At 47.1% G+C, this 27,920-nt stretch overlaps 1 long non-coding RNA gene across 1 annotated transcript; it reads left to right on the top strand.

Annotated features, from left to right (window-relative positions):
• The first annotated feature begins 9,620 nt into the window (after positions 1–9,620).
• LOC101688246 lies at positions 9,621–22,913 on the top strand. Its single transcript, XR_199027.3, has 3 exons — positions 9,621–9,710; positions 15,030–15,125; positions 22,534–22,913. It is a non-coding gene; the product is annotated as an uncharacterized LOC101688246 (long non-coding RNA).
• Positions 22,914–27,920: the final 5,007 nt, after the last annotated feature.

The raw sequence follows: 27,920 nt of genomic DNA, 5'->3' as shown, positions 1-27,920 counted from the left end.
GAAGTGGCTTTCCACAGCTGTGATGTCAGAGTGGGCCCTCCAAGTATGGGGCAAAGCTAGGGGAGGTGTCAAAGCTCATGACTAAAAAGCACAGACCAGCGGGGTGATGACACCCAGTTAGAAGGATTATGTATGCCCCAGCCGTCATTTTAAAAGTGTTTTTTTAATTTTGAAATATTTTGAACAGATAAAAATGAACTCAGCTAAGTGTTAAAAGTTAAAGAAGAGGCTGATTTAGAAATGTGAGACGATTCACACCCTCAATATTTCTGTTAAGTTCTGGGATCCTTTGAAGAGAAGCTTGCTGATTAGAGTTTCTACAATTTCATTAACCCTCAGGAGACAACTAATATAAATGTGATCATCCTCTTTCTTCCTCTTTTGTTTTTAATTTTTAAGAAAAATTTATTTATTTGAGAGAGAGAGAAAAGATACATGTGGGGGGAGGGGCAGAGAGAGAAGGAAAACCTCAAGCAGGGACCCCCCAACAGTGCGGGACCCAACATGGGACTGGATCTCACAACCCTGAGATCAGGACCTGAGCAGAAATCAGGAGTTGGCTGCTTCACAGACTGAGCCACCCAGCTACCTCCTCTTTCTTCTTCTTTTTAAAAGAAATCAAGTGCTTTGCCCCCGGCCCAGCCCCCTGCCTCCATGGCATTTGGGCTCTGGAGAAGAGCCCCCATCTCAGGACCTGCAAAGAATTCCTTTTCCACTGCCTCATGTCATCTGTTGCACATCAGGCTCGGATGATGACTGCTAGCTATGTCCTCCCTTGAGCGATGGCGGCCGTGTCCTGCCTGATCCTGGGACCTTGGCAGATGGTTCCCTCCTGCCTGGCTCTGGGCTGGGACTCTCACAGGATACCTGGTATCCAAGTCCCTCCAAGCTGCCATGGCATCAATCTTTCAGACCCCCCAGATTTAGGGCTTGGGGTCCTGCTGTTGTTAAATGTCCCAGATCTGAGTCATTGATACAGTAAGCCAACAATCAGGGGACAGAGCACATAGAAGCAGACGTACTACTGAGACGTCAGGCTATGGAGCTTGTGACTATGGGGACAGGCATCTTGGGTTTGAATCCAGATTCTGCTGCTTCGCTATGGGAGCTGGGACAAGAGAACCCACCCTCCCCCCAGATGCCGCAGGCCCTTGTCTGCAAAGTAGGAGAATAATAGTATCTACCCCATGGGCCTGATAAGTGGCTTCAGCGAGATACTTCTGAGAAGCAGGCTGGCAAGAGGGGACATACCATAGAAGGTTTGTCAAGAAAACGCCCAAGTCGTTTTGTCTCCTGTGTGTTATTGACACCCCCCACAATGGCCCCTAAAGTAGAAAGAATTCTCATCAGTGTTGTTTCCCTTCTTCAACCCAGGGAGAGGGCAGATGGGGTCCCCGCCAAGGGCCACACAGATGGGGTGCCGGCAGCTGGATGCCAGGCTGAGTCCTGGACCCAACTCCACAGCCGTGACTCCCCGAATGTGCTTCCCTCCTGCCCCCGCCCAGACGTAATTCCGTCACTCTAAAAAAATAAAGAACAGAGTCGCGCTGGGTAGCTGGACGCCCTCTGCTCTATTTATTTTCCAGCATCTGCTTCATAAACCGTTGGACGCCCATGTTAATTTTCCTTGTTGCTGTTAACCTCGCCTTCCAATTATGCAAAATGATCAGGCACGGCAGCCCCTTGTTACTGGGGCCCCGTCTTCGGCTGACATTTGCTGCTGTGTATCTTGGCCTTGACTGACACAGCTAGTGATTTCTCACGTCGGCCTCATTTTCTTCAAAGTGCAAATGACTCCATGACCAGATGGGTGTGTGGGGGGCCCAGGAGCTCTTTTTAATGGCTGCGGGGCAGGCAAAGAAAAACTTACAAAAAAAAAAAAAAGAAAAGTCAGGGCTAAAACTCTAGATTTACTTGGTTTCTTCAAAAAACATAAAGTTGGGAGAAACTTAAAAAAAAGTTTTCATGGAACTCTGTGGTTTGGCTCTTCTCCAAAGTTCATGTGGCACATTTCACTTGGCTTCTGAGGCTCCCATGATGGTTCTGTTATGCCTGGTTTCCCAATTAAACCCTGAATCATTCATTCATTCAAGATTGAGTTGTGACCATCTGTTAGGTTTCAGTCACTGTTCTAGGCTTATTGTATAAAGTGGAAGATTGATGAAAGTCTTGGCACTCTGGAGCTCACCTTCTTGTCAAAGACCATCAGTAAAAAGATGACATGTATCTAGTACAAATCAGGAGGTGGCTGGTGCTAAGAAGGAAAGTGTAGCAGGGAATGGTGGGACTGGGGTACCAGTGGGGGCTCCTTAGAGGAAGCTGACATGGAACAGAGACCTGCAAGCTGGGAAGGAAGAAGACAGGCTAATTAATGTCTGGGAAGAGAGTGAATTCTGGGCAGTGGGAACAGCAAGTGCAAAGGCCCTGGGGCAGGAGACTGTCTGGCATGTCTGAGCAGCAGAGACTGAACAGTGGCTGCAACAGAGAGAAGGAGGGAGGCAGGCACACAGAAAAAGCCAGAAGGGTGGGTAAACCAGACCACAGCAGGCATTGTAGGACATCGTGAGGATTTGGATTTTTTCTGAGTGAGGAGGACTTTGAACAGAGGAGAGTGTATTAGTTTGCTATTATTGTGTAATTCATTACTTTATAGCAAATGAACACATATTTAGTGGCTTAAAACAACACAAATTCATTTTCTCAGTTTCTGTGGCCTGGGAGTCAAACACTTTCAGCCTGATCCTCTGCTCACAAAGATAAAAGGGTTTCACAAAGATAAAGTCCGAATGTCAGCTGGTTACAACCTCATCTAGAGCCTGCACTAGGAAAAGGTCTGCTTCTAAACTCCCTCAGATGGTTGACAGAATTAATTTCCTCATGGTTGAAGGACTGGGGTCCCTATTGTCTTGCTAAGTGTTAGCCAGACACGAGCTCTTGGAGATCAACCTCAGGTCCCGGTCCCCTGTCCCTCCTCCATCATAGCTCATGTCTTCTTCAGGGAGATCCTAGCTCCTTTAAAGGGCTCACCTGATTAAGTGAGGCCCACCCGAATTCTCACCATTTTGATTAATTCGAAGTCAATGGATTAGTCACCTAATCGTAAGGGTGATACCCCACATCTTCCCAGTTTCTGTCACACTCTGGGGGAAGGGATTACACACCAGGGAGGCAGGAATTTGGGGCCATCTTAGAAGCTTCCTGTTACAGAGTGAGCAATTTGACTTATAAATTACAGGGTCACTCTGACCATCGTGTTAAGAGCAAACTGGTGGAAGGCCCGGGGCAGGGGGCCAGGGCAGATCCAAGAGGTCCGTGAGGGAGGAGACATGTAACAGTGGCTTTGACCAAGGCTGTAGGCATGGGGTGACAGAAATGGCCAAAGATTTGCTGTAGAGGTTATGGAATGGATTGGATATTTTTGTAAAATGGATTGATTAAGAAAAATAGAAGCCTGATACGGGTTTTGGGGATGGCTCCAAGCTAATGTGGTCTGAAAAACTCAAATTTTAATCTATGACAGCTTATCGAATTTATCAAGAAGTCTACAGGTTTCCAAAGGGTTAGTTTTGTGCTCGTGGAACTCAAGGCAGACATTTTCTCCTGCTTTGCGATTTCTTCATAAAAATAGCAATATGTTATCTATGCAGATGGAACGTGTGTCATTAGGGTCCCAAACAGCCGTTTTCATCTTTCAGGAAAACAGTATAGAAAAGAAAATGAGATTGCCTTCAACTTCATCAGGAGCTGTTCCCCTTTTTCCCCCACCTCTTGGTTCCTGAAAAAATTGCAGTACAAGACAATCAGTGACAATAATTCAGGGAAGAGCTACAAACAGACCAGGAATTAGCTTGCTTTACTGGTTTTGACTTGAATTAGATGGAAGACAGATGAGTTGAATCAGGTCTGTTATGCAGCCCAAAGTATCACAACGTCACACGGAGCAATAAAGGTACAAAAATTGAGCAGAAACATATGTTCTTCAGAAATTAGCTGTTAGCTACGTGCCTTTCTCTCATTGATGTTATTGCTTCAAAATCCAATATTATCCGAGGGAAAGGCAACATGGCCACTGGCGGTTGGATGGTGAGCTGTCTTACACTTCATCAGATCCACTCATGAACTTGACACATGGCTTCCCCCACTCAGGAAGACAGAGGAATGATAGCTTTTCCTCACAGCACATTAGGGAAAAGGGGCCAGCTTGGCGGGCTGACCACGGGGCGTGTGGCCATTCGGTATAGGCAAGACGTCGGCACAACGTTCTGGGTTTTTCCAAGTACAAAAGACAGATGGCTAAGTCAACACCACCACGCTGGGCTCTGGCGCACACGACTTCCTCCCATGACTATGAGATGTTTCCTGGCAGACGAAATGGTGCCTTTGCTACCTGTCTTTCTTCTCTTTGCAAAATGCTGCTGCTGTGTTCATTTCAGATACGACTTTGTTAAGGATGCACCTGGCGATCCAGTGCACATCGGGAACATGTCTTATCAAAAGTGGATGCTACCAGAGCCTCCTCCCTCCCTCAGAGAAGCCTGCAGTGGGCAGAGGGCAGGGGACAGAGCTCTTTGTTCTATCCGCGGTGTCTCCCTGACAAGAAGATGAGGGGTTTCCAACTCCAAGGCTCCTGGGCTGAAATTCTAATAGTAGAGGGACAGAAAGTAGCTCAAATATTAAACCACGGCTGGCCTGTCATTTTTACTTGAAGGGCTGGAATTTTTCAGTCGATGCCAGAGGAGGGAAGAGGTCAAGTCCGCTGGCTCCGCAGACCATCATCCCTAAGTGTTAACTGAACAAAGGCAAACCCCGAATGTGAGCACAATTCCGAGAGGCCGCGGAGTGGGTGCGCTTCGGTGTCTTGTGCTGAATTTGGTTTTAGGTGTTTATGTCTCCTACGAAGACAGTGAGTGCCTGGAGGAAGGAACCCGTGCCCTAGTGCCTTATTCATCCTGGAGTTCTCCATGCCCAGAGCAGAGCTGGGCTCCTCGGACACTCAGGACTTGGGGCGAGCTGGTGGTCTGGTCTGAATGGGGAGGTCCCAGAGTGTGCCTGCTCATTTCCTTCCAATTCCGCCAATTATTCTGCCTCAGAACTGCCCTCTTGCTAAATTAAGCAGAAGGCATTCGCTGTAAGGATATGGAGTGCCTTTATCAAGAGGTAATGTCTTGCCTCGGGTGATGAAAAAGTCATTCACAAGTAGGGGGTTGGGGTCTAAGTCAGGTTTGCCCAGTATGGTCCCTGTTTATGCCTACTTGTTCTGGTGTCATTGTCCAGAGTGACCCTTTTGCTCTCACATGTGTCCCATGGACAGTACATTATGTGGTCAGCTTAGATGCTTATCGGGTACCACTGCGTTTAGACATCAAATTCAATGGTCATCAGGAAATACAGGTCTTGGCTTCACTCTTCAGGACCAGGTGAGGTAGAATGGTCCTGGGGACCTTTCTTTTTTGGTGGGGGGGGGGTTGGTTTGAAACAATGGAATACGGTGGGCCCGTTTTCTAGTAGCTTTCACAAAAGCCCAAGATGAAATTGATTGGATCAGCTTAGCTCACGTGCCCATCCCGTAATGAATTCCTGTTGCCAGGGCAACGCTGGTGCTGTTCGGTTTAACCTGGCTCATTGGCCCCACCTCCCAAGACTGGGGTGCCCTTTCCTGCACACCACATCGACTGGATATTGACTGCGGGGAAGAGTCTTCTAAGTGAAAATCAAGTTGTTGTTATAAACTGCCCCCAACAGAATAGGGGCCCTTTTGAGACAGGGATTTCTGTTCATTTTGTTCAGTGTTCTACTTTGAACGTCTAGAATAGTACTCATTTATAGTAGAAGTTCTTTAAATAGCTATTGAATGAATAAACACCGAGAAGACAAATTGCAAGTCCTCTCAATGCAGCCTCTTGTATAAAATATGAAACACTCCATTGCAACAAATGCCCCATGAAGCGGCCTTGAAATAAAGGTAAACACAGTGACCTTCCCCACGGTAATCATCCTTCGGTGTGGGAAAAACATTTGAAACCGCTGACCCGTGGCCCACGTGGTTCTCTCAGACACCGATGGCACAGCCCCTACCCACATCTCAAGCACTGGACTCTCCCCGGCCGTGTTTACAGCAACCCCAGTGATGTTTACAAGCGCTGTTTACAGGAGGATGGTCCCTCTTCTGGTCAAATTAGGTTGCGGGGCAGGAAAGAACTCCCAGGAAGCTGGTGTCTCATAGCCTTCCCTGTGAACCGCACACGCTGGAGGATTTTCTCGTTTGAGCTAATAATGAACTCTGGTTCCTCCTGGGAGTTCAGCTGAACTGCTTACTAGAAGCTCTTCGAGGGCAGGGATGACATCACTCTATTCCTTGCACAGTGCCTGGCACCCAGAAGGGGCTGGAAAATGTGACCTTGTAGCTGAGAAGGTGAATTGGATCTGCTGTACCCCCCCCCACACACACACACCTGTCCTTGGCACAATCCGTGAACAGTTGTATCCATCAGTCAGGGTCTTGTGGTTGCAAGCAACAGAAGCAGGCTTTGGCCAGCGGTATCAAAACAACCTATGGAAGGATGTGGGTGGCTTTGGAAAGAACAGGAAGGACTGGAGGATGGGCTCTGCAGGACAAGAACTGGGTCGGTCCTGGGGCACAGGGGTCCGGAACTCCTGGGTAATTTCTTTTGGGCTTGTGTTTTGGGGTGATGACCCCAAGTCATTCTTATTTCTTGGGTCAGTCATCCCAAGATACAATTTCACGGGAGGGAAATTTAAGCTTCGGCCTCACGTCCACCCTCTGGCCAGAGCAACAGCAGAATGTGTGTGGAAACCTTAAGGGAAAATTGAGGTCCCGGGTGGAAGAGTGGGAAACTGAGGCTGGCCAGCCGTCAGCAGCAAACCCCCCCTCCCTCCAGCCAATTTCTACATTACCCGTCTAGAGATCCTCGCAGCCTTGGATGTGCCTGGCACTTGGTAGGTCTTCAGAAAGTGTTGACTGTGCCCAACTTGCTTCTCCCTCTGAGTTGGAATCGGGTCTCATTTATTTCTGTTTCTTCAGTGGCCAGCTGAGTTCTGGATACAGAATGGAGCCCAATACGTGTTTGTTGAACAGATGAATGATTAGATGCCTCTATTCGAGGGGAGAAAGCTCCCGTCAGACCAACATACTTATCTTTGAGGGACGGGAGAAAATTTCACAGGTGTTCCGAAAAAAATATTCCAAACTCGAGAATAAGGCGTAAAGATGATTGTGAGATCTTTTCATGTCAGGGTTGAGGGCACTGTCGCATGCCCATGGCAAAGGATACCTGACACTAACGAAATGGGACTTTCGGTTTCCCATGACTATTGACACAGCCCCGATGTTTCACAATACTGGAGAGGTAGAGAATAACAGACAGAAAAATGGTAACATACAAAATGTCCTTTTCTTTCCCGACAGTACTAAAGGTAACCCCATAGTGGTAGTAGCCCCGGGAAAACCTGCAGTAGTTGTATCTCACTTAACGTTGCACTGCACCATCCCTGTGTCCCTGCCCAGAACACTTGCTTGCAGATCCCACTGCGAATCAGCTATGCCATCCCAGTAATAATGTCACTGAGACGTTAAATAGATTTGACAAATGATCATCACATAATACAATTCATCAAAATGATGTTTTTAACATTTTGAGGATTAGACTTTGACACATGCACGTGCACACACATACACATTCTCTCTCTCTCAATCTCTCTCTCTCTCTCTCTCTTTTTCCCCTGGGGAAACTAGACTCTTTCTCTTCTAAAACAGAACGGCTTTCATTACATGAAAATCACACATTCATGCAAGAAACACCTTTTCCTGGAATAACATCTGGAATTTATACTGTGACTTTCCTCGACCAAACATTAGCTCTGGCCTCCCGATCTCGGCAGCAGGGAGTTGGGAATTTAACACTGCATTTGTCATCCCCCCTGTGCCAATTTTTGAAAGTGTTGTAGCTGTGGTCAAGAGCAGAGCTGGGACGCTGGGCTCAGAGAGTAGCCGGGGAGGGGACATTTGCCATGCTGTGTGATCTTCCAGAACCTTTAGAAAGCCCTTCTCCATTCGGGGGGGATATTTCTGTGTCTGCACATCCTGAAAGGAGAAGCCAGGAACCCACCTTCCCAGTCTCCCCCACGGCCGGAAAGCGGACGTGTGATGGGGATCCCACCGATGAGTTGAAGACAAAGACTTGAGTGCCAAGGAGAGAAGCGGGTGAGGGGTGGCAGTGGGCAGAGTGCATTCCAGAGAGGGTGGCCGAGAGATCTGGGGTTCTCAGAAGCTACCCAGGAGGCAGAAGGCTGCCCCCTTGTACCCCATCCTTAGCGCCAATGACATGAACCGCAGGCTCCATGCCCAACGCCAAGGTCAAGGAGCGTGCCTTGTTCCTGGTTACTTCCTCCGAGTTTGATTCTCTGGCTTTGGGGAGATCCTGGCAGCCACTAAATAAATTCCTTTCTGGCCTAAACAAGGAAAGGGGTTCGAAATACGCCGTCTCTTAATACATCACTTTGACCTATTGAGGATTCTGAGCTGAAGGCATTTGAGAAAGCACAGAGACAGGAAGGGCTCTCCGACTGCCCATTTCTGCCTAAAAGCAGGTCATAAAATTTCCCATGAGAAAGATGGGCCTCCCTGCAGGGAGAAGAGCGTTCTTATCGCCAGAGACTGGGAGTCAATGCCGAAATTGATCTGTCCAAACAAACCTACTAACATAGCCTACATCTTCCATTAGTTTTCCCGATATACCTCCTAGTCACTGTCCCACAATTCATTGCCCCTAGTCCAAGCCACTTTGTCTTGTCACATCCTTACTATTTATCATTCTTTGTTTAAAAAGGGGTATAAGCTATGGGGCCCAGTGGCGTCTTAGAGTCTTGACTGTAATTATTATTTTTTTTTGAAGACTCCCATGTGCACGTAAAAATATTAAATAAAATGTGTAAGCTCTCCCTTGCTAATCGGTCTTAGGTCAGCTTAATTCTCAGGCCCGGCCACAGAATCTAAAGAGGGTAGAAGGAAGTTTTGCTTCCCCCATGTTAGCTGGAGTGGATTCTGCTGTTTGCAATTCAGACCCATGCCTGATCCAAACTAAATAATTGGGGAGTGAGGACATCAGAGGTGCCAGATCAAAGATAGCTGGGGAGAGGGACAGGAAGCTCACTCTCCTGGATGAGTTCTAGAAGAGCTGGAGTTTTTCATAGGACTGAGTGAAGCTTTGCATTGCCAACAGCTTACTTTGTTAACAAAGCCTCTAAACTTTTACCCTGTGATTTAAGCAGTATCTCAACTCTAATTATTCTTAAAATTCCCTCCAGTTCTTTGACTTCCGGATTCTATGATGCTTCTTAACAAGTGCATGCGATTGAAGGTTATCTGAAGTTCGACTTGCATCAGTCTTAGAAGAGTCACAGTGAAATCTCCGGGGATTAGCATACCCGCCACCTGGCGTGCCAGCAGGGGTTGGCAAATTAAAAATATATAGATTCAAAAATTTGATGATCAGGAAATTACTCCTGAGATGAGCTTTCTTGTTATTGATTCAAAGAAAGATTTGTTATTATGGCAAAATGAAAACAATGCATTATAATATGATGTTTTCTGTGCAGATGGAAAAGGAGCAGAAAATATCTGTCATTTCAGTTCAAAGGAGGAGCCACTTTGCAAAAGAAGAAATGTACACGCTATCACATCAGGAAGTAAAGTGAGTATCCTTGCCATCCTCAGGATACAATACGGGTTCATCAGCCTGGAAATCTCTTTGTGTGGCCCCTTTGTTGTCCACCCTTCTTCCATCCCCCCAGCTGCTGGCAACCATAGGTCTGATCTCCAAACTCTGGAGCTTCCATCACAAGAATGTCCTATAAATGGCATTCTATGTCATGTGACTTTTTTTTCATTTTTTTTAAATTAAATTTTTAAGATTCTTTTATAAACATATATTGTATTATTAGCCCCGGGGGTACAGGTCTGTGAATCGTGCATGTGACTTTTTAAGCCAAACTCTTCTTCCTTAGCAGAATTCTGTGAGATCCCTCCAAAGTATGCATCAACAGCCCCCCCCCCTTTTAATTGCTGAATAGTATTCCATGATATGGACACATGGCAATTTGGGTGTGTTTCTGTAACCCCCCCACTCCTATTGGGATCTTTCCCACTGCTTGATTCATATGAATAACCCCATGAACACTGATGTCCACATGTTTGCACGGACATGTGTTTTCACTTGTTGTGACTTGCGACTGGAAAATATATGGGGAATGTTTTGTTACTAAAAATAGTGTGAGTGCGTGTGGTTGGGAGGGAGCAAAATCAACACGTCTTCTACACTGAGCCAAGTGTTGGTGTTGTTGTTTTTTAATAGAATAAAGTCAGTTTGGGTGGTTTATCCTTACAGTTCACCAACTCTCACATCTCTTTATAGCTCATTCGTTATGAGAACAAAAGCAATGGGAGTTCTTTTGATTTCTACAGTTGTGGTTAAAACATGTTGACCAGCCTCCATGTAGAACATGTTTTCTCTATGTTTTCTCCTCCCGCTTCTTAATGGATTTAAGATGAAATACAGTTGCAGCGTGGGTGACAGCTATGGAGCTCAGATAATCCCCCACATGGCGCCATGCATCCAAGCCTCACTGGTTCATTCCTACCTGTCACTAGACACTATTGCTAAATTTAGGTCTCTTTCTCTCTTTTAAAAGATTTTATTTTATTTATTTGACAGAAAGAGAGACACAGTGGGAGAGGGAACACAAGCTGGGGGAGTGGGAGGAGAAGCAGGCTTCCCATCCCGGGGCCCTGGGATCATGACCTGAGCCAAAGGCAGACACTTAACAACTGAGCCACCTAGGTGACCCAATTTAGCTCTCTTTTGACACAGCCATTAAAGTGTCCATCCCTGATGCCAGCACTTCTAAATGCTTCTTTCCTGTGCATCAGATTCAATATTGGGGAAGTACTACTGATTTGCCCAAGTCAGCAGTTATCACCTCTGTGACACTTCTAATTTTTTTTTTTTTTTTTTTTTTTTGCCTGGAGGAAAGTTGAACAGCAATCATCTTTTGAACCGAAGTTTAGAGGGATTCATGGACTTTCAATGTATCCATCTATAGGGGATGGTGGGGGAAGATACTGGGCGTAGTAATCAGGCTGGGCGAGGAGATGTTGCAGCAACAACACTGAACTCTCCATTGGCTTAACACAACACAAGTCTTCTCACTCCCACGGTGCGTTTAAGGTGGGCTCTTTGGGGGGCTCTGATCTCAGTCACTCAGTAGCTCAGTCGGATGGAGGCTGCGCCATCTCATACACAGCCCCGTGAGCGCCCCTGTGGCACAAGAAGGGAGCAGAGCAAATCACAATCCTGCTCTTCCAGATTCTGCTGGGACAAGGCGCTTGTCACTTTCTCTAGGATTTCATTGGCCGGGAGCGGTCACGTGTCCCGAGGCGGGTCTGGGAGTCGGAGCCTCCAGTGGGTGGAGAAGAAGTGGGGAGGCGGGGATATTGGTGAGCCCTGGCAACGTCGGTCCAGAGGAGTGTGGGGTGTGCGGAGGGGAAAACTGACTTCATAGACAACTTTACTCATGTGATGATTTTCTCTTTGACTCTGGATCTCAGCAAATTGTTGCGTCTCCGTGTTGATGGACTAAAGGGAGGTATTATTTGAGGTTGGGCATTTTTGTGCACTCACTATCTCTATAATCTTATTTTTGTCTGCACGAAGGCATTAGCATACATATTCTGGGCTCGGAGCCAAGATGAGTCATTTTGTCTGTTTCCTCATCTCCATGGAGCCCTGGTCCTTGCCAGAACCAAATAGCAATCCCAGCCAGGAACTGCGCCAGGGATCCTAAATCCCCCAGAGCCTGGTGCTGGGTCACCCCTCCTGCTTGGGTGATGGAGCCTACCCTCTACAAAGCCCCCCCCCCCCCCCCCCCCCCCCCCCCCCCCCCCAGGGCCAGGCGCCAAGGACAATGCCACTTGGAATCTGATAAGTGACACTTGGTACCCTGCCCAGATCAACTTTTCATCACTTTGGAAAAGGGATGGGCTTGGGACCTTTCAGTCTCCCCGAAACCCTCAGGCATGCCTTGGTTATTATCTGGTGGGATTACTGTAATACTCTGCTGCGTGGACCCCACCCCCACCTCAGGCTACGTGAAGATTCGAGAGGCAGAAAAAGCGAAATGAAAATGTCAGATTTCTATTGGGGATTAAGAGGCACTCAACTCTAGCCAAGTTTTATTTTTCCTATTTTCAAGGAAGAAAGAAACAGTGCAACCCTGAGCTCTCCACTCTCTACAGCATTCCATAAATTTAGGAATTAAAGGAAGAAGAAGGAAAGAAAACAAACAAACAAACAAACAAACACAAACCCCAAAACAAAACCAATTTGGCTAGGCAGCCAGAATTCCTTTGCCTGAAATGTTTCAGTTTTCTATAACGTTGAGGTCAGCACACACAGGTTTCTAAGACCCATCTCTGGTGTGAATGAGGGATGAATCTGGGAGACGGAGGCCTCCTAAAAGTGGCAAATAAAAGAAAATGCAGCCTATCAACCAGCCCAAATTTATTCCACCAACCATCACAAATTTAATCAGAATATTTGCTCAGTAAAATAACCATGTTGACCAATTCTTCTTACTTTGTAAAAGGCAGTTTCGAATTCACTGGTCACATGACTCTGCTCTAGATTCATGTAGTCCTTCACAACTATTTCTAGGTGTAAACATTTTCATCAAAGAAAAACCCATTATAAAAACTCAATTTGTGAAATAAACCAGAAACAAGAGTTCCCTGGGGGTGAGTCCTGCCCCCGCACCCACCCTGGCCATTGTCTCTGAATCCTGGAGACACAGTTCACACATTTTAAGAATCCTTGGTACAGACTGAGGGCAGAGTGCATCAGAGAGCATTTGGATGTTTCTAGGGGAGTTCTGGAGTGTCACAATGATTGATGGCTGATGTCCTTTCTCCCATTTAGTGTGTGGGATCAGAACGCTACCGTATGACTTTCCATGGAAGAGACAAACCCTCGTAGTAAAGAATTGTCCTGCCCAAATATCCACACAGCCCTTGTGAAAGGAGATGGAACTATAGGTCTTCCCTGCCTTTCAGGGGTGGGAGTGAAGCATCACCTACCCAGCTTTAGCCTCAGTTTCCCTGTTGGGAGGAGCATGGCGCTCCTCCCACTTTAGCGAACTGCAGGCCAGGAACATCTTGTCCAGCCTCCACTGTCGCCAACGGTGTCCATGGGACACAAGTCTGACTAATGTAACAGGAGAGTTCATTTATTCTGGGGTCTGAAGAACCTTCTAGGAAGGTTTTCATCTTCAATAAAATGGACGCACAAGAAGAAACTCTTTTATTTCCTGGCTTTGAAAAGAATTGGTTGAGGACAAGATGGCTAGCACAGAAGGAGCCATTCTGCGATCATGAGGAGATGTGCTTAAGAACCAAGCCAAGCCTGCCGGCGGGGCAGAGCAAAAAGACAAATGTAGTTAAGCTAAATCAATCATCACTTCTGTCACAGGGGACAATAAATATGCTTCTTTAAGTTTGTGTTAATCAGATATGTGGTTACTGATATCCAAGCACAGTTGAGTGAATATATTTTCTCACTTCAGATTCATCTAATATAGAGCAGAGCTCCAAGGGAATATTCAACACATATATTGACACTTTGATTTTCACTGGAGTTTTTCTTGTTGACTCAGAGGCTGTATAAACCTTTCCCAACATTGCAATTGATCTTCCACTTCTGCCTGGGGGTAGGTGTCTTTGTTCTGTTAAGTACTGCAGGAGCTTCTGGTTATTAACAGCCATTCTAGACTTAAAAGTCTTCAGAATCTTTTATTGGTCAGGCCAGCCCCAACACAACCAGGAATGCTCCGTGATAGGAGGTGGCATTCATTCTCTCTCCCCTTCTCTCTCCTCTTAGTATAGATCCGTGTATGGCTCCAGGAGACGCGGGGAGGATGGGAGCTTGTGTGGTGTCTACTAGCCTTTCTCTTCCTTCCCGGTTCCCCAATTCTGAGCTCTGCTGCACCCCCAGAGACAGACCCACATGGCTGTCCAGAGAAGCCCCTGCTACGGGGCAGGCTCAGCCATCCCAGCTGGGAGAGAGCCTCGAGGGCAGAAATCTGTGAATGGAACCCTCAGCCTGTAGGAGTGAGGGGAACTCAGGGTTCTGCCACTCTGGCCCCGAGATAGAGATAGGGCAGGGACACTGGGTCCTAATGCAGTTCTCTCTGTGAGCATCAGAGCTCCTGTGTCCTCCTGCACAGACCTGGGGGCCCTTCGCAGATCCCAGCACAGACGGGATCTGGCCATTGATCTCTTGTTCTGTGTGGCTGGATGATGTCCAGGTCCCCGTGGGGAGACGGCCGTGCCTGCAGCTCCTTCCTGAATTCTGACTGACGATCAATAGACAAATTACAATGCAACCCAGGGCTGTGGCGGGGAGGGCATCTTCAGTCCCCAGCAGCACAGCACAAATAACCACAGGGATCCTGAGAAGGGGAGCAGGGGTGAGTCGGCTGCTGGTGGAATGAGCGAAGCTGTTCACAGTCAGGGGTATCTAAGAAAGACACGCAGACGCAGGGGACAGAAATCATCTCAGAGCAAAGCAGACAATGCCCTAGCCAGGGGTTGTACACTTGCAGCCTGAGGTTTTTTAAAAGCATTATTTTATACATCTGGAAAATTGTTAGGTCACAAAGCCTCTGGGTACTCACTGCTCTATGATCAGAAATCTGACTGCACTTGAACCTTCCTATTACTAACAAAATTAGGGGAGTGGCTACTTCTTGGGGAGAGGGAGGGAAATCCATGGGATTTATACTTTTAATAATTTGTTTATACTCCCAAATGTTATGTATGTTACTTGGCATAAATGCTATTATTATTTGTATTCTGCAATCTACTTAGTTTTATTTACTATAATGTCTTTTGAGCTGGACTCTTGTTGATACCTATTTTTTCTCGTTTATTTTCATCTCTGTCCCTGTGCTGTTGTCTTCAGTCGATGGATAGTCAAGCAGACGCTATGTGTTTCACTATCACAGACAAAGCTGCAATGAACAGCTGGTCCCTGGGCATTTGCCCAAGACTCACTCAGGTATTTATCGGGGAGAGAAAGGAACTTGCTTTTCTGGGCAAATAAAGGAAGAGGTAGAATGGAGGTAGGGACCCAGAGGACAGGCAGGCCATCGTGTTTGACCTTTTGGGCCATCCCCACTTTTGGTAAAACCTCTGGATTTTCTTTTGGAGAGAGACCCTTCCCCATTAGGTGTAGCCCTGGTGGGACTATTTGATGAAGATGGCCTTCCTGTCCCCACAAGCCAGAGTGGGGATATGATCCTAGCTGGGTCAGGTGATAGGTGATAGAATCTGAAGGGGAAAATGCAGTCTGAAAATGACTAGACTCGCTGTGCTGTTCTGAAAAAATCATCTTTGTTTCCTCTTTGTGGAACCTCAGACATGACTCAATGCTCGCCTTTTAGCTTCCTTTTTTGAGCTAACCCACTTCCTTCCAGGAACTCCTTTCTTTGCTTAAGCTGGCTGGACCCAGTGTCTGTGGGCCGCAGCCAAAGATCCCTGACTGATACAGCCATCCGGGGAATATACCAAAGGTGGAGGGTGTCTTCCTCCCACCGTGTACCCAGCCCTACCTTGAACAATTCGATCTTGAAGAGGGGGTTGGGCATGACCCCTTTGTTAGGTAGCTAATCCCAAAGTAGGAAAATTCATTCCCAGCCATCAACTCCCATTTATCCAGCATGGGTGTTGAACTAGGCACTGTGTTGACATGGAAGATGTATTCTTCACCCTTGGAGGGGCCCCTATAAAAGCTTGAACTGAATTCTCATGAGGGATCACAGATCATCACACTGAGAAAGCTCCCTTATGTGGACATTTTCCCTGGGGAAGGCAAGGTCTATCTAGGGCGTGTCTCAATTCCTTCTTCTGCAGAGGTCTTGTACCACACTCAGTTTCCATTGAAGGATTATTCTGTGTTCCGGCATGTCCCAGGGACTGAGGAGAAGGAACAGTCCCATCTTCTAAGGCAGAAAAGGTGTTTCATAAATGCATGCCAACACGTGAACTCACCGGTCACTGCTGCCTCAACAGACCCCCATAAACAATAGGTCAGTGATTTCAAATCCATTTTTTCCAAACACAAACAGATGAGTCTGAAAGATACAGATGACTTTCTGGAGGAGGTCACTGTGGGTCATATGTATTTTGATTGCTTCCAAATAATATTAGAAAAGAATCGAACTTTTCTTACATAGGAGACTGGGCATTGTGAATAGCTGTTTTTAAACTCCTGCATCTCTCTCTCTCAGTGTTTTGGAAAACAGAACCTTCTTATACCACCCACCCTGCACCCCTCCCTTCCACTTTCCTTTGGAGACTGTTCCCTCCAGCTCCTTTAATCCATTTGATCTGGGAAGTCCGAGAAGCCCAAGACCGAGAACTAAGCCAATCGCGTGTAGCGTTTTTTTGTCAGGGCTAAGCCAATCAACACACAGCATTTCTAGAGCTAAGCCAATCATTGCGTGGTGCGCCCTGGCCACAGTGTTTCATCAAGGGTGAGCACGTGACCTAAGGTGACCCAATCGGAATGAGTCTCAGGACTTTACCTGGGTACTCCTAGCTCTTTTCTGCTGAGTTGAACTCAGAGGAAGGGGCAGGAGGGGCCGCACAACCCTCGCCACCCAGAACCTGAGAAGGAAGCAAACACAGCGGCCGAGAGCGCCAAAGCACCAGGGAAACCGAGCCTTGTTGTCCTTGAGTCCAGAATCTAGCCATGCCTGAAACCAGCACAACACTTCGATGTTTAGTTTGGGAAGCTAACAAACTCTCTTCTTGCTGAAACAAGTTTGGTTTGCATTTCCTGCCACACACTACTATAGAGAGAAGAGATCTCCGGAACACTCCAGGGTAGTAGAGCAGCCAAAGTATGGAGGCCTCCGTTTCCCCATCTAGAGTAAGAGGATTTGATCTAAGGAGTTCAGCATCCTCTTCCAAGCAGCGCTGTTCTGTTTCTCTGGTTCTGGGCTATTCTTCACTATGTGTTTTTTTTCGAGTATGTGAACTTGGTGCAGAGGGCCTAGTTTCAAGTCTCAATGTCATCGCTAGTTGCTGTGACTTTGGGTAATTTACTTAAGCCCCCTGTGTCTCCGTTGTCTTCCCTATAACATGGAGGTAAAAATAGCAGACCCTCAGAGAATCGTGAGATGTGAATGTGGTAATATCTGTCGAGTGACTGCACTGGTGGCACAGAAGAAGCCCTTTGCCAGTGGTAGTTCTCCTTGCCATTACATTGTAATTGATAGTGATGATCCCTGTCTAAACCTCTCCTTCCTTTCTTGCTGGTCGCCACCATTGCTTAGCGCCGTGCTGTCTCGGTCAGGACTGTATCTTGAGACCTTTTTCTTCCTTTTTATAGTCCAAACTTTCCTGTTCCGTGTCCCAACAGTAGGGGATTTCTCTTTCCAAGGTCACAGGTACCTAATCTGAGAAGTCAACTCTGTGAAGATGTCCATGGGGTTCACCTTCAGACAGAAGGATAGTAAAATCTTGTTTCTGTGCGTTTAGTTTCTTGTGTGTTTAGTTAATGAATATGGTTTTTGTAATATATATTAATTTTTTGGGCTAATCAGAATCCATTGTACTTTTGGTAACCAAACCCCTGGGAACACTCCCCCTACCCCCCCCACCCCCCACGCCCATGCTCTTGCCTACATGGTTTGACCAGCCCTCGATGTAGCGTGGAACAGGCTCATCTGGGTTTCCTTTCCTGGCAACTGTGATTGGTGCAGGGATCGGCATGTGACGCACTCGGGACCAATGAGATGCCATGAGGCGGCTGTAGTGGCTTCCGGGGGCATGGCAGACTCTTGTCTGTCCTGCAGTCAAGGACCGGAGATTCTAGGGGTGAACCTGAGAGGGGAAGGAGGAGCCCAGAGACCAGGGGACACTAGTTGGGACCTGGTGACGTCATCTGAACTGCGGGATCCAGTTGTGCCCAAGACTAAGTACTCCTTGTGCTTCGTAGTTACCTGATCGTATAGATTCCTTTAATTCAAAGCTATTTAATTGAGGTTCTTTGTTGTTATTGTGCGCAACTAGGAGTCCTGACTGATAAAATCTTTGAGTTATATGATGTTTGAATTTAAAAAAGAGTATTTAGTGTCTCAGCCTGGAAGGAGCAGTCAGGTAGGATTACAGATACATGGCTGTTGGGGAGGAAGGTGACGATTTGTGGAAGGTCTCAGATGTTACACAGGTTAGCTGGTTAATATCAGTCTCCAGATTTAGCTGGTTCTGTGAGAAGTCATCAAGCTATCATGGTCTCCCTTCACTCTGCCAGAAGGTGTCCTGTCCCTTTAAGACAGCATGCGCATAGCTTAGGATAGCTTTAATTAGTCCAACAGTGGAGAAAATGAGAATGACTTAAAACTAGAACCTTCGGAATGTGATGATGCATGGCCAAAGGGTCCCCGCAGTGGCACTGACATCATTCAGGAATTTGATGCTGGATCAGGTGGTCTGGTTTCCCTCAACTTTTTTAATGTTGGGTTCCTGATCGGTCAAGACCCCAGATAGATGGGGAAACATTTATATGATGGTAGGAAGATAGCTTTCTAGTCCCAAAGTGAGATTTTCAGTTAGTTTACCACCATTGAGCCAGAAACTCATTGTCTAAAATGGAGATTTCAAAAAGATGTGTAAATGGGCTGTTCGGTTGACTTAAAGGAGCAAAGGTTCCCACCAGCCTTCAGGGCTGGCCATTCATCAAGTGAACCAGCGCATCCAGGCCGGCGTCTGAGTCTGTGTGTGCTTTCGTGGAATAACGGGTCATGTCCTTTTGAACTCACTAATCAGTTTCCCCGAGTTTTCTGGGCTAATGAATCACTTTCTCTGGTCTCCATTAGCTGCACATAGTGTTTCTGTTGGAATGACCTTCATGTTTACATTCTTATTTAATAGAGAGCTTTGATGGACACCAGGCCTGCTTATTGATGAGACCCCCTGACCCTGGGTCAGAGCAGGAAATGGGATTTTCAAGCAATGTCACAAAGGTCAGAGAAGGCAGGAATAAAGAAGTCATTGCCGACGCAATATTGAAATATCCACGAGAAGCAGCAAGAGCCCGCGGGGGTGTTGCATTGGTCAGGGCTCTCCAGATACACAGAACTAGTGGGAGATGGCAGCATGCGTGCGTGTGTGTACAATTTATTGTAAGGAATTGACCCACATGGTTATGGAGACTGAGAAGTCCCATGATCTGCTGTCAGCAAGCTGGAGGCCCAGGAAAGCTGGTGGTGAAAGTCTAGTCTGAGTCCAAAAGCCTGAGAACCAGGGGGGCCAATGGTGCAAGTCCCAGTCCAGGGGCAGGAGAAGACTGATGTCCAAGCTCAAACAGGCACAAACAACAAACTCTCCCTTCTTCCACCTTTTTGTTCTACTCAGGCCCTCCCTGGGGTTAGACGATGTCCATCCACATTTGCAATCAATCTGCTTTCCTCCATCCACTGATTCAAATGCTAATCTCATCCGGAAACACTCAAAGGCACACTCAGAAATAACATTTAATTAAATATCTGGACACTCCCTGACTAGTCAAGTTGCCCCATAAAATGAACCATCACAGTAATGAATTTCTGGGTCCTTGCTGAAGGCAAGGCAGAGGAGAAATGCAATTTTTTTTTTCCAGTTTGTAACATTTATTCCAAAAAAACCCAGGTACACAGATTTGACTTGATCAAAGCCTGCGGGTTTTGGAGATGAAAAAGAAGCCGTTATAGACATGAGCTGGAGAGAAAACAAGGGTGCTTCCCAGACTTCACATCTGGAGTTTCTAATTTTGCGAGACGACTCTTGAGTGCAACCAGGACAGGGAAGTTCCACTGCGGTAACAAACATGACCCAGATCTCAGTGGTTCCCAAGAGGAGGTAGTTCATTCTGGCAAAGGCTGCATTTCTGCCTCAGGGCCAGCTAGGACTTGCGAACACTGGGACCCGGGCTCACGGAGGAAGAAGATCCCATGGCTTAAGGGAGAGTGGCTTAGAAAAGATTTGCCCAAAGCGGGACGCAGTCACTTCCTCCCCCATGTCAGGGTAGAAGTTAGTCACACGACTGTACCCACCTTCCAAGGAGGCGGGGAAGAGTCTGGGTGGAAACAGGAGATATTCGGAGATCAGCCCTCAAAACCACCACATCCCAGGAGGGGCAGTGATGTTGCAGCTTGTGAGGCCATAATCCCTCTCTCGTTCGGCAGAGCTGCTGGTGGGCGAGGGCCTCCTAGCTCCTGGGAGAGGCCAGCCCATTCTCCACCCGGGATCTTGACTCCCACAAAGACCCAGGCTTCACTCTCATCCACATGGTCTCATTCTCATGAATTAATACAAATGCATATTCTTTGTGAAAAATGAGCCCTGAAAGGAAAAGCCAGTCATGGAAGGAAGGCACAAGAGGAGAGGTTTAAAGGAATTGTGTTCTCAGCAAACAGCTCTTCTGGGGAAAAAATTGAGTCAAATGCAAAGGACGAACATGACAAAGTTGTGTAAATGACAGAGTAGTGTAAATGTTGATATTTTGCAATAAAAGTGTTGCACCATTCTTTTAAGTCCAGTAAAGGCTAAATATGATCTCTCTGTAATATCCACTGTCCTTTAAAAAAATATATTGAGTTTTCTTAACCATTAATAATGTGTATCATCCCCTGTTTCTCCTTGGAACTATCTCTTCCACTTGCCCCAATACTTTATTTCAATATATTCTTTTCCTATCAATTGCCTTACTTATAAATTAAGCATGTTCAACATTCCACCTGGATTGAGTTCTTATTGGAATGATTAGTAACACCCACCTGATGAGAACAACATAAACCTATAGTAAATTTGGATAAATAATTACGAGACATCCAACAACATTTTCCACGGAATGCATATCATAGGGACGTGGGTGGAGGGAATCAGGGAGTCTTAATTAGAGGGCACTTGTCCCAGACCCCAGTATGGGAAGCTGCCCCCTTTTTTCACGTGTAGGAGGTTTGCAGAGCTCCAAGCAAGGCACTGTGGGAAGGCTCTGGATGGGGGAAGATCCTGCCTGTTCTCAAGTAGGTCAGTAGTGGGAACACTAGCCTACCGAGTCTGACTTTCTGTGCCCATGTCCTCTTGGGAAATGTGCCCCCAGGAGTAAGCTGGCTTCAATTTAAAAATCCTCTGTTCCCTCACTAGCTGGCCTGGCTTCTCTCTCTGAGCTCATACAGGAATAGCGAATATTGGGGAGGGAACCCTGGGCTCTTTCCACGGTATTTTTCATGATGTCCTTTGTCCTTCACAACGACGCTGGGAGGTACTCAGCAGCAACATCTCCGTCACCATCCCGCCATGGGGTGGAGTATTAGATAAATTTTTGTTTGCTCATGGAGGCCTCACACTTCCCTTCCATTCTCCCTCCATGCCCTCTAAGACCCCATCTCTCCATCACTCCCCTCCCCAACCCTAGCACCCCCCACCCTCCCACCCCCTACTCCTCCCCGTCTCTCTCCTCTGTTGTCTTCTGTCCTCCAGGATTCTTTCTCCTGCAAATCATCACCATAGAACCAAGGCTTGGATATTATTTGCATAAAACCATTATAAAAGGGGCAAGAGTGACATATCTTTATGGGCCTGGGTCCAAGCCTGTGACAAATAGAGGAGATCTCAGGGAAAACAAATTGTTAGCGTGTTATGGAAATTTCACTGCAGACACTACATATTTGCATAGAGGAACCGAACAAAGCCTGGGCCGGGCCGATGAATTCCAGTCCCAGACCACCACCATGAAGAGATGGCTGCAAATTAGGTTTGAAATGGACATCCCTGTCCTTAGAGGTTTCACAGTGACAAATGGATTTGTCCCCACGTGGAACACAAACCTACTTTGCTTTCATAGAAGCGAGGAAGACTAATACAGGCCGCGTCTCTGTGCAGCCAGAGTCACCCAGGCCCTGTCAACCTCTGTTAAATAGCCCGGCGCTTCTCAGCCCAGCTCCTTAATTAAGTCGCAATAAGAGTTAGCCCTTGAGAAACCCTTAAACACTTGCATTCCTGAGTCCATTAATTAATATTTAATATTCTTTCATTTAAAGGGGAAAGTGTTTCATTATTCTATTATTATTTATTATTTTTTAATTAATCGTGGTTCCAGGGAATGGTTTGGAAAGGAATCATCTGGTAATATCCATCAGTGTGCGCTCAATGCCATCCCACGTAATATAATGCTAAGAAGAATATACACGAAGTCAAGTAAGGTCTCTAGGAAGCATTTTACTAGGATTTATGCAGGACACACGCTCCAGGCAGCCGGTGTGAGGCTCTGCCAACGGCCTCGAGCCAGTATCCCAAGCTTCCTCTCCTCTCGCCCCTAGCTGCGCATTAGTCAGGAACGGCTGGGATGTGCTTCAGTAGAATAACCCCCAAATGGCCATTGTTGAACATACCAGGATTTATTTTTCTTTCTCATGTAGAATGGAGGTGACCTCGAGGGTGGAGTCCTAGGCTCAGCTGTCCAGGCGGCTCCCATCCGGCGGGGCAGACCTCACAGCACCCGCTGTCACCATCACCGTGCAGGACAGAGAGCCCTAATGTGGCTGCACTTGGGGGAAATGCTTCTGTGATGTGACCCGTGATGCCTCTTCCGTGCACAGCAATTGTCTAGAGTGCCTCCCCCGGCACCACTGAGCTTCGAGGGGACAGGAAGAAGCCGCTTTCTGCCCTTTCCTAAGGAGGGGCGATCAGGACCTGCAGAAACCATCAAGGTTTCCATTGTTCCCCCTTCCACAAAAAAATCGCTGCTTCTAAGACCCTCCTGTGAACAAAATTTTGGAGCCACAGATGCTCCTCATGATACAAAATAAACATTTTCCAAAAGAAACAAGCAATTTTTTTTTTTCCTTTTTCTCTTACGTAGGGCAGGCCCCATGACCTCGCACCTAGAACGGTGCCTGGCACATAACTGGCATCATAGATATTTGCTGAAGGAATTAACGAATCCATGATGGGCCGAGTGTATAAATGAGGGCTTTGTAACGCCTCTACCGCTGTACCAGCGCTCCGCGTGGACATGGTGTTTTGCAGAGAACCGCCCTGGGAGGATGGAGGAGGCACTCCCGGCCCTGTCTCTGCGGGCAGCTCCAGGGCGTGAAGGCGCATGCGTGCTGTGCAGCCACGGGCAGGTGGGGGCGCGCAGCACAGAGGGAAGCACCTGGAAATGAACTGGAGTTAGGAACCCAGAAGAGATTGAACTTCCCATTAGGGAAGTAGGAAGAAGCAAGGGTCTGGCGGGTCATCTCATGGGGAAACCTGGATTACACAAATATAACTGTGTGCAAATACCTGGAAACCAGCCAGGAAGAGTGGCTTGGTTTTGACCATCCCGCCTGCACAAGCTCGCATGCACCGGGTACAAAAAGTAGCAACAACACGCCTGTGCACGGGATCCTACATTTTGCAAGGCCCTTTAAAATATGAAATCAATTCCATTACATTCCATTGGACGGATATTCCGGGCACAGTCTAAATACCTTATGGTTTTTTACTTCAAGCCTCAGGGCAAGACTGTCCTCATTTCACAGTGAGGAAACTGAGGCAGGGAAATGAAGTATTTGGCCCCAGGTTATAGAGTTAGTGGCAGAGCCAGTGTCTATAATTTCAAACCCAGGTATAAGGATCTGGAGGCCGCACACGTAACTCTGCAGCCTGGGGCCGGAAGAAAGTGAAATAAAACACTTTGGGTGATGCCAGAGGCTGGGATTCGTCATTTACCCCCGGAGGGGGGGCTGGAATTTGTCAGACGGAATGATCTCTATATGGAGGTTGTTGAAGGAAAGATATCTGAGTTTTGTCTCAGTCTAGTTTTATCCCCTCGCTTGAAGACATTTTGTACTATATTTTTATTCTTTTATTTATTTATTCTCCCCTGAGCAAAATTTATCGAGGACTTCCTGTGTGTCAGGCACTGCTGGAAGTTTTTTATGTGTGTTACCTCAAGCAACTGACTTAGTCTGTTGGGCCACTAGAAGGAAACACGGAACCGGAGGGCTTATAAACACCATGTTTATTTCTCACCATTTGGGGGCCAGGGAAGGCCAAGAAGATGGTGCAGGCAGATTGGGTGTCTAGGGAGGTCCCCCTTCCTAGATTGTTGGGTCCTTACTCAGTGGAAGGGGTTAGGAAGCTCCCTGGGGTCTCTTGTATGGGTGCTGAGCTCATTCACAGGGCTCTGCCTTTGAGACCGAGCACCTCCCAAAGGTCCCACTGCACCTGCCATCACTTTGGGGGGCAGGGCTTCAATGCAGGAATTTCAGGGGAATATAAGCATTTAGTTCATAGGACATCTTTTTTAAAAAAAATTTATTTTATATTTTCCGTGTTCCAAGATTCACTGTTTATGCACCACACCCAGTGCTCCATGCAATCCGAGCCCTCCTTAATATCCACCACCAGGCTCACCCATTCCCCTACTGTCCTAAAACCCTCAGTTAGTTTCTCGGAGTCCACAGTGTCTTATGGTTCATCTCCCCCCTCTGATTTCCCCAAATTCACTTTTCCTTTCCTTCTCCTAAAGTCCTCCATGTTATTCCTTATGCTCCACAAGTAAGTGAAACCATATGATAATTGACTCTTTCTGCTTGACTTATTTCACTCAGCATAATCTCCTCCAGTCCCATCCACGTTGATACAAAAGTTGGGTATTCGTCTTTTCTAAAGGAGGCATAATATTCTATAGTATCTATGGGCCATATCTTTTTTATCCATTCGTCCATTGAAGGCATCTTGGCTCTTTCCACAGTTTGGCGATTGTGACCATTGCTGCTATGAACGTTGGGGTACAGATGGCCCTTCATTTCACTACATCTGTATCTTTGTGGTAAATACCCAGTAGTGCAATTGCAGGGTCATAGGGAAGCTCTATTTTTAATTTCTTAAGGAATCTCCACACTGTTCTCCAAAGTGGCTACACCAACTTGCATTCCACCAACAGTATAAGAGGGTTCCCCTTTCTCCACAGCCTCTCCAACACTTTTGCTTACTGTCTTGTTAATTTTGGCCATTCTAACTGGTGTAAGGTCTATCTCAATGTGGCTTTGATTTGAATCTCCCTGATGGCTGGCTAATGATGATGAACATTTTTTCATGTGTCTGTTAGCCATTTGTATGTCTTCTTTGGAGAAGTGTCTGTTCATGTCTTCTGCCCATTTCTTGACATGATTATCTGTTTTTTGAGTGTTGAGTTTGAGGAGTTCTTTATAGATCTTGGATAGCAGCCCTTTGTCTGTAGTGTCATTTGCAAATATATCCCATTCCATGGGTTGCCTGTTTGTTTTGCTGACTGTTTCCTTTGCTGTACAGAAGCTTTTGATTTTGATGAAATCCCAAAAGTTCAGTTTTGCTTTTGTTTCCTTTGCCTTTGGAGACATGTCTTGAAAGAAGTTGCTGTGGTAGATGTTGAAGAGGTTATTGCTATGTTCTCCTCTAGGATTTTGATAGATTCCTGCCTCACGTTGAGGTCTTCTATCCATTTTGAGTGTATTTTTGTGTATGGTGCAAGAGAGTGGTTAAGTTTCATTCTTCTATACATAAGACAACTTTTTTTTTTAAAGATTTTATTTATTTATTTGACAGACAGACATCACAAGTAGGCAGAGAGGTAAGCAGAGAGAGAGGAGAAAGCAGGCTCCCAACTGAGCAGAGAGCTGATGCGATGCTCAATCCCAGGACCCTGGGAACATGACCTGAGCCAAAGGCAGAGGTTTTAACCCACTGAATCACCCAGGTGCCCTCCATAAGACAACTTTTATAGCAACTCTTTTTTGATAGGTGGGCACCAGAGTTAGAATCTTCCCATTTTAGAGGTGATGCACAGAGAAAACTGAGGCACAGAGAGATGAACTCACCAGTGACACCTCTAGGCCCCCTTTTGGATGAGGCTGCCTCACTCCTGAGCCCCCACTCCTAGTGTCACTCTCCACTCCAGGTCAGATGTCACCACCTGCCTGTTGACATCTCTGACAGAGTTCAGGACCTTCTCAGGGGCTTCCCAGGAATCCCTTATTCCTGTGTTTGGGCACAGGTCACATGGCTCTATAATTTCTATTTGCACATTAATCTCCCCAATAGGCTGTGGGCTCCCTGAGAAGACAGACTGGCTGTGCATTCCTAGGGACTGGCCACTCTGGGAACTTCTCCGATGTCTGTGTGCGAGGGGATGCCTGGGTTGACTTTGGTCATTTCTGTGAGCATCTTAGGCACTTCCTGAGTGCTAGCCTGCATGAGTGTTCATATGTGCTGCTCAAAGGACCAGAGGGAAGTGGACAGATGAAGACCAAGGAAGAGAGTCATAGAGAGGTGCAAGAAGAGATGGGGAGGTCACAGAGACAGGAGAGGCACAAAGAAACCCCCAAAGAGGGAGAGAAGGTAAGAGGAAGGGTGGAGAAGAAGCCCCCCAGGATGGGGCACCCACAGCAAGACCGTGCCGCACCCCCTCCTGCCTCTGTCTCCTCCCCCATTCTTCACAGGTCATGTGCTGCCTAGCCAATGACTGCACATGTGCAATCACTCCTACCTCAGGGCCTTTGCACAGCAGTACCCCCCCCCCCACCGGCCTGGAATGTTCTTCTCTCTGGCCTGGCTCTCTTTCTCAGTACTTGGTTCTCTCGCACTTGCTCTAGAATGCTCCCTGAAATAGCTCCTGCTCTGCCCAGTCACACTCACTGCCATATCTTTCAAAGCACTTGACACCATCTGATATTGTCTTATTTATTTGTTCACTTTTTATGTTCCGTCTCCCTCGTGGGTACATGGGCTGCCTCTGTTTAGCATTGCAACCCCTTGTGCTTAAACCAGTGTTTGTAGTAGAAACGCAGAGGCTTGAAAGAACTGGAAGTTTGGAGGAAGAGAAAAAGAAGAGGCAATAGGAATGGAGGGATGGACGGAGGGGGGGAGGGAGGGATGAATAACAAAGGAAGGAAGCTCCCCTCCCCCACCCATGCCCCACTGCAGAAGGGCACAAGTGCACGCACAGTCAGATATAAATTCTGCTCAGGAAGCCAGCAGCAAAAGTCATGCCCTCTCTGGTCCCTCTGTGTCACAAGAGTCAAGGTCTTCCTCAGCAAGGGCTGAGGGCTCTGCTGAGCCCTGGCTTCCAGCTCAAGAAGTTCATCATGGCCTGGAGTCTGTCCTCCCTCAAATTCATATGTTGAAGTCCTAACCCCTGGGACTGTGTTTAAGATAGGGCTTTTAGAAGGTAATTAAGCTTCAATGAGGTGCTAAGTGTGGGGGCATAATCCAATAGGACTGATGTCCTTCTAAGAAGAGGAGGGGACACCAGGAATGTGCACGCAGAAGACAGACCACGTGAGGGCACAGAGAAGAACTGGCTGTCTACAAACCAAGAAGAGAGGTGTCACAAGAAACCCACCCTGCTGACACCCTGCTTTTGGACTTCAGCCTCCAGGACTGAGAGAAAATAATTATCCTTTGTTCAAGCCCCCTAGTCTGGGATTTTCTGGGATGGCAGCCTCAAACAGACCAAGACAAGGATGCTATTCTGGAAGGAACATTCTGTTTCTGAAGCAGGCAGGGTCCCTGGAAGGGGCAGTTCAAGGCCTCCCTGTGATCTCTCACGTGGCAGGGAGAGCAGAGAGCAGTCCCCAAGACAGGAGAGAGGGCCACGCACGCTCAAAATGCAAACCTCCAAGATGATGCCACCGGAGACGAAGGAGGAGAATCACCTGTCCCTCGGAAGGAGAGGAAAGGAAGCTTCTCTTTGTTTTCTTCGTTTTGAAGCGTGGAACAGCATTGCTGCATCTCCTGCCTGGGTAACCTTGACCTTCACTTTGCCAGGCTGTTTCCT

The sequence above is a fragment of the Mustela putorius genome, unplaced genomic scaffold (assembly GCF_011764305.1).
Source record: "Mustela putorius furo isolate JIRA1106 unplaced genomic scaffold, ASM1176430v1.1 tig00000592_pilon_pilon_pilon, whole genome shotgun sequence".
NCBI classification, from domain to species: domain Eukaryota; kingdom Metazoa; phylum Chordata; class Mammalia; order Carnivora; family Mustelidae; genus Mustela; species Mustela putorius.
This window is presented reverse-complemented; position numbering and strand designations above follow the sequence as displayed.